This window comes from Bubalus bubalis, chromosome 1, assembly GCF_019923935.1.
Source record: "Bubalus bubalis isolate 160015118507 breed Murrah chromosome 1, NDDB_SH_1, whole genome shotgun sequence".
NCBI classification, from domain to species: domain Eukaryota; kingdom Metazoa; phylum Chordata; class Mammalia; order Artiodactyla; family Bovidae; genus Bubalus; species Bubalus bubalis.
The window spans coordinates 7,916,203-7,923,985 of NC_059157.1; positions in this window are offsets into that span (position 1 = coordinate 7,916,203).

The following is a 7,783-nucleotide window of genomic DNA, read 5'->3' on the forward strand; positions in this document are numbered from 1 at the left end:
TAGTAAAGGACAGGGAAGCCTGGCGCGCTGCCGTCCATGGGGCCACAAAGAGTCAGACACGACTGAGTGACTGAACAACAACAAAGATTGAAGCAGCAGCCAGGGACTGTGGTAAGAATTTGGATTTTTATTTTTATTGTGTTAAAATAGTTATGGCATAAAACTTACCTTTGACATCATTTTTAAGTATGTAGTTTGGTGATGTTAAGTGCGTGCACATGGTTATGTAACCATCTCTACCATCAGCTTCCAAAACTTGATCATCATCCTCCCAAACTGAAATTGTCTCCATCAAGTGCTCCCCGTCCCCCACACCCAGCCCTCGTAACTACTATTCTGCGTTCTTTCTCTGTGACTGTGACTGTTCTACATCCTCAGAGAAGTGGAATCATGTAGTATTTGTCCTTTCATACCTGGCCTGTTTCAGTTTGTGTAACGGCCTCCAGGTTTATCCGTGCTGTACCAGGTGTCAGAATTTCCTTCTTTTTTTGAGGCTGAATAATAGTCCATTGCGTGGATGGGCCACATTTTTTTAATCCATTCATTTATTAATGAACATTTGGGTTGTTTCCACCTTTTCGCTGTTGTGAACAATGAAACATCTGTTAAGAGTCCCTGCTTTCACTTTTGAGTGTTTACCCTGAGTGGGATTGCTTGACATCTGGTAATTCTTAGTTGTTTTGAGGAACTGTTTTCCACAGCATGTGTGCAAGGGTTCCCTTTCTTTCCACACTCACCCAGGCTTGTTGTTTCCTGGTTTTGTTTTCATAACCATCTGAATGAGTATGAACTGGTATCCTCACTTGTGCTTTTGATTTGCATTTCCCTGATGGGGAAACAGTGGAAACAGTGTCAGACTTTATTTTTTGGGGCTCCAAAATCACTGCAGATGGTGACTGCAGCCATGAAATTAAAAGACGCTTACTCCTTGGAAGAAGAGTTATGACCAACCTAGAGAGCATATTCAAAAGCAGAGACATTACTTTGCCAACAAAGGTCCATCTAGTCAAGGCTATGGTTTTTCCAGTGCTCATGTATGGATGTGAGAGTTGGACTGTGAAGAAAGCTGAGCACCAAGGAATTGATGCTTTTGAACTGTGGTGTTGGAGAAGACTCTTGAGAGTCTCTTGGACTGCAAGGAGATCCAACCAGTCCATTCTGGAGATCAGCCGTGGGATTTCTTTGGAAGGAATGATGCTAAAGCTGAAACTCCAGTACTTTGGCCACCTCATGCGAAGTGTTAACTCATTGGAAAAGACTCTGATGCTGGGAGAGATTGGGGGCAGGAGGAGAAGGGGACGACAGAGGATGAGATGGCTGAATGGCATCACTGACTTGATGGACATGAGTCTGAGTGAACTCCAGGAGTTGGTGATGGACAGGGAGGCCTGGCGTGCTGCGATTCATGGGGTCGCAAAGAGTCGGACATAACTGAGTGACTGAACTGACTGAACTGAATGTTTAGTGATGTTGAGCATCTTTTCACGTGCTTATTGACCGCTTGTGGGATTGGATTTTAAGTGGAAATTAGTGGAAGGTTTTGAGTAAGGGAGGAACATGTGATTTACATTTTTAAAGGACTCTTTTGGCTACTGTGTGAAATACATGCAGTAGAAAGGCAAGAGTGGAAACAGATAAGAGTAAAGCTATTGTAGCAGTCCAGGCCAAAGGTCAGAGTGTTTAAATTACGGTCCACAATTCACCAATGGATAATATAATCATTTGAGTGGATCCTATGAGGACAAGGTGACCCGCCAGTCTCCTCCAAGTAAGGACTTGCTGCCCAGCTCTGGGGAGTGCAGTCAGCAGTCAGCCTCCTGCATCGTGGCCTGAGGACAGCCCACTGAGGGAGGCAGAGCCAGGGAGGCCCCACCATTGCAGCCTGATGGGGAACACCTGACAGACACCCCCACACCCGCGAGGCTGAGGCTGCCCAGTGCCTGCCTTGCCGTTTGACCCTCAAGTATTTGTCCCTAATCTTACATCCCAAGTTCCTTCTTGGTATCTGATCCCACGACCAGCATCTTTTGGTGTGTGTGACCAGCATTTTAAAAAATGAAACATAATGGATGGGAAATAGTACACAGTGCACTTAGAAAAAGAAAGGAATTTGGGGGTGAAGTTTTGTTAATTTCAATATGTTGAGGAGTAATAGATCATGTTGTGAAATGTACTTCTTACCCTGGGTCATGATTAACAGTTTTGGAAAGCAATGGACTGTATCAGTTGAGGTGGAGGTGATGAGTAGTGGATGGATTCTGGATGTTCTTTGAAGGTTAATCTGATAGGATTTGCTGACGGCTTAGCTGGATGGAGGATGCAAGACCCAAAAATAGTTAAGAATGACACCAAGGTCGGTGTTCCTTTTGATCAGAGTAGACAAAACCCTTTGACCATCCAGTCCTGTTTTAGTTCAGTAGTCCTCTGTGTTCTTTCCCTGTGGTTCTACATCCACACATATGTATTTCTAGTGACTTTAAAAAGTCATTTTTATATGGCAGACTTTAGTATTGAATGAAAATATATATATATATATTTGGTCACAATATATCCTCTCTGTCCCTCTTGATCCGGTGATATGTACCTCTCCAAACCCCAATAACATAATAACTCCTCCAAACTCTAATAAATTACAGAACATACTGTTTCAAGTTGTTAGCTATAGGAAGGGAAAATCAATGACTGTTGCCACTCTTTCAAGGTAGGTGCACTACACTCTATTAGCTGTGCCAACAAATCAGTCCAAATAGGAATACAATCTGAGTAAAAAGACTGGCTGAGCCTCCTTCAAGACAGCTGGATACCTGTCAGCACGTGGACCTTCTCAGCATGTCCTTGTCTTCTCGATCCTTGCAGTATGCTCAGAATTGTGCACTAACACCCCTGCCTTCATACCAGTCCCTGAGGTTATATGAGAAGCAGCCTGAAGATGCTCAGTGAAAATATGATCAGAGAGATGGAAGTCAGAGAAGGGAAGCTGTAAGACGGGGTAGAAGAAAGTCATCACCAAAGAGGAGGAGGGGCAGATGGGATCTGGATGAATATCCATAAGGACACAGGCTTGCGGGTCACACAGATATCTCATCTGAGATGAGAAGAACCCTGGGGAGAAGCAGGGCAGTTGTTGGTCCCCCACTTTACAAAGGAGAACCTGGGCCAGACCTGATGCACTTGTTACAGGACATGGAGAAGGTCAAGAGTAAGGAGCCAACACTCATGAAACCCAGGCTGGCCAACCCTGTTTCAAAGGATGCCTTCCTCTGTCCAGTATTTCTTTTTTTTTTTTTCTTAAGAAAAAAAAATTATTTGGCTGCATCCGGTCTTAGTTGTGGCACCCAAGAGCTTCCATTTCCATGGCGGCATGCAAACCTTTCATCGTGGCAGGCAATCTTAGTTGTCCCGCAGCATGTGGGATCTTAGTTCCCTGACCAGGGATTGAACCTGTGCCCCAGCAGTGGAAGTACAGTCTTAACTGTTGGACCACCAGAGAAGGCCCACCTGGACAGCTTTGCTCAAACTCCAGTGCTGAGCCCCAGCCTCAGGAATCCTAATTTCACTGGTCAAGGGTGAGGGTGCGGCATCAGTGTATTTTCAAAGCTCCCCTCATGATTCTGAGACGCAGCCCAGGTTGAAAACAACTGCCCTACTGAGTCCGTGGTGCAGCCCGCTGCTTTGTTGTCAGGTTTCCCGGGGATGTTAAGATGCCATAACACTAGGGAGAGAGCCTAGGCAGGGTTGATTAGCAACCACTATGGTATTCTTGCCTGGAGAATTCATGGACCAAAGAACCTGGCGGGCTGCAGTCCATGTGGTCACAAAGAGTTGGACACGACTGAACAACTTACACACACACACACAGTTGTGCTAAATGTAGAAATCAGCCAATCAATAAACAACTTTAAAATAGTTTTGTTGTTGTTATTTAGTCACTAAGACGAGTCTGACTCTTTGCAGCCTCATGGACTGCAGCATGCCAAGCTTCCCTGTCCTTCACCATCTCTTGGAGTTTGCTCAAACTCATGTGCATTGACAATACTGGATGCTTGGGGCTGGTGCACTGGGAGGACCCAGAGGGATGGAATGGGGAGGGAGGAGGGAGGAGGGTTCAGGATGGGGAACACATGTATACCTGTGGCAGATTCATTTTGATATTTGGCAAAACTAATACAGTTATGTAAAGTTTAAAAATAAAATAAAATTTTAAAAAAATAATTAAAAAAAAAAAAACAAACTCATGTGCATTGAGTCAGTGATGCCATCCAACCATCTCATCCTCTGTTGTCCCCTTCTCCTCCTGACCTCAACCTTTCCTAGCATCAGGGTCTTTTCCAATGAGTCGGCTCTTCCCATCAGGTGGCCCGATATTGGAGTTTCGGCATCAGTCCTTCCAACGAATATTCAGGGTTATTCAATGAATATTTAGGATTAACTGGTTGGATCTCCTTGCAGTCCAAGGGACTGTCAAGAGTCTTCTCCAACACCATAGTTCAAAAGCATCAATTCTTCAATGCTCAGCCTTCTTCATGGTCCAACTTAAAATGGGTTACCATTTATTATATAAATAAACTAAATCACACGTGTGTGTAAAACTACTTAACAAGTGATATAAGTTGTAGTGCAAATTGTTCATCAGTTCTTTGATTATTATTACTAATTTTTTGGTTGCATTGGGTCTTTGTTGCTGCGCTTGGGCTTTCTCTAGTTGTGGTGAGCAGGGGCTACTGTTTGCTGCGCAACACAAGCTTTAGGCACAAGGACTTCAGTAGTCGTGGCTCATGGGCTCTAGAGCTGGCCGCTCAGTGGGTGTGGCCCATGGGCTTCGCTGCTGTGCAGCGTGAGAAATCTTCCCCAACCAGGGATTGAACCTGTGTCCTCTGCACATGCAGGCAGATTTTTATCCACTGTACCACTGTTGCCACCAAGGAAGGCCCATCAGTTTTTCTATTGAGGTATATTTTACTTGTTGCAAAATTTACCTTTTTCATGGGTCCAATTCATCATCAGTTTATTTCTGACTTTTAGGGATTGTTGATATGAGCTTTTCATTTGTATGGCTAAATGACACTTATTTTGGGTTGTGCCAGGTCTTACTTGCAGTATGCGGGATCTTTAGTTGTGTCACGGGAAGTCTTGGTTGCAGCATGTGGGATTTGGTTCCCTGACCAGGGATCAAACCTGGGCCCCCCTGCATGGGGAACTTGGAGTCTTAGCCCTTGGGCCAAGGGCCACCCGGGAAGTCCTGATACTCTCAGCTTGATTGCACTCTTCTAGAAGTTTCCCCATGAGTTGGATAGTCATTAGGTGCCTAGGGACTGTGTTAAATGCTTGAGCTTTCAACTTCCCCAAAGCAGTGACCGAGTGGAGCCCAGTCACTACATGAGATAGTGACCCGGGCAGGGGAGGATGTCCTCAAGGTGCTGAAAGAGGACCCCTGCTAAGGCAGAAGTCTATGGCCAGTAAAAGTATCCTTCAAGAAAGAAAGCAAAGTAATGAGTTTTCAGATAAGCAAAAATAGAGTGGTTTGCCACTAGCAGACACTCAAAAGTAGGATTTTTTAAAAAAATAAATTTTAAAATATTTATTGGCTGTGCTGGGTCTTTGTTGCTGCTCGGGCTTTTCTGTAGTTGCGGAGCGCAGGGGCTACTCTCTAGATGCAGTGCACAGGCTTCTCACTGCGGTGGCTTCTCTTATTGCTGAGCACAGGCTCTAGGGCACCTGGGCTTCAACTGTGGCTCCCAAGCTCTAGAACACAGGCTCAGTAGTTGTGGCCCGTGGCGCTTAGTTGCTCTGCAGCATGTGGAATCAGCATGTGGGACTGAACTCGTGTTTCCTGCATTGGCAGGTGGACTCTATACCACTGAGCCACCAGAGAAGCCCATAAATGTAGGATCTTCTAAATCATGTATTTTAGACAGAAGGACGGAGAAGGCAATGGCACCCCACTCCAGTACTCTTGCCTGGAAAATCCCATGGACGAAAGGGCCTGGTGGGCTGCAGTCCATGGGGTCTCGAAGAGTCGGACACGACTGAGCGACTTCACTTTCACTTTTCACTTTCATGCATTGGAGAAGGAAATGGCAACCCACTCCAGTGTTCTTGCCTGGAGAATCCCAGGGACGGGGGAGCCTGGTGGGCTGTGTCTATGGGGTCGCACAGAGTCAGACACGACTGTAGCGACTTAGCAGCAGCAGCAGCATGAAGTTTTATAGCTTCTGTGTATGTTGTTAGATTTAGAGCTCTCTTTTCTGTTTCTGGTACACAAAAGTAAAATTGACTTTTATATGTAAGCACTTTGCTGCTGCTACTGCTAAGTCGCTTCAGTCGTGTCCGACTCTGTGCGACCCCAGAGATGGCAGCCCACCAGGCTCCCCTGTCCCTGGGATTCTCCAGGCAAGAACACTGGAGTGGGTTGCCATTTCCTTCTCCAATGCATGAAAGTGAAAAGTAAAAGTGAAGTCCCTCAGTCTTGTCTGACTCTTAGCGATCCCATGGACTGCAGCCTGCCAGGCTCCTCCGTCCATGGGATTTCCCAGGCAAGAGTACTGGAGTGGGGTGCCACTGCCTTCTAAGCACGTTGCTAATTTTTATTAATTCAAATACTTGAAGAGATTAAGAGATATTGGCACAGAAATAGGCAAATCAAGAGATGGAACATGGTGGAGAACTCACAAGAAATCCATGAATATATATGGATGCTTGAGACATGATGAAGCCTTCACTGCAGACAAGTGAGAAACCAACAGTGTTCTGAATAATGGTGTGTGCGTGCTAAATCACTTCAGCTGTGTCCAATTCTTTGTGACCCCGTGGACCATAGCCTGCCAGGCTCCTCTGTTCATGGGATTCTCCAGGCCAGAACACTGAAGTGGGTTGCCATGTCCTCCTCCAGGGGATCTTCCAGACCCAGGGATTGAACCTGCGTCTCTTGTATCTCCTGCATTGGCAGGCAGGTTCTTTACCACTAGCAGCCACCTGGGAAGACCCTGAATAATGGTACTTGTTCAATTAGGCATCAACACAGGAAAAAAAAAAAGAAAGAAATTGTATCCCTGTGTATGTGTGCGTGCTATCTCACACCTCACCCTTTGTTCTTAAATGTGAGATGCAAATGATAAAGCTCTTAGATGATAATATAGATGGAAATCTTCGGTCTTTAGAGCCAGAAAAAATTTCTTAAACAAGACATAAATATTACAATTATTATAATAAAATTATAATAAGAAGAAAAAATAATAAACCTGATTATGTTAAAATTAAGAACTTTCTATTCATCAGAATACACCCTGAAGAGAAGACAAGCTGCAGAGGATTTAAATCCAAAATACCTATTGCTACTGCTAAGTCACTTCAGTCGTGTCCGACTCTGTGCGACCCCATAGACAGCAGCCCACCAGGCTCTCCCGTCCCTGGGATTCTCCAGGCAAGAACACTGGAGTGGGTTGCCATTTCCTTCTCCAGTGCATGAAAGTGAAAAGTGAAAGTGAAGTCGCTCAGTCGTATCCGACTCTTAGCGACCCCATGGACTGCAGCCTACCAGGCTCCACCATCCATGGGATTTTCCAGGCAAGAGTACTGGAGTGGGGTGCCATTGCCTTCTCCAGATTCCTACAAATAAAAATGCAGAAAATCTAAAATAGAAAATTGGTTGGAACAGATCCTGTACAAAGGGAGACACCCAAGTGGCAAGTAAATACATGATAAAGTAACCAATCTCATTAGTAATTAGGAAAATGCAAATTAAAGACATGTTTATGTAACACCCCAGTGACTGCTCTGCTCTGGG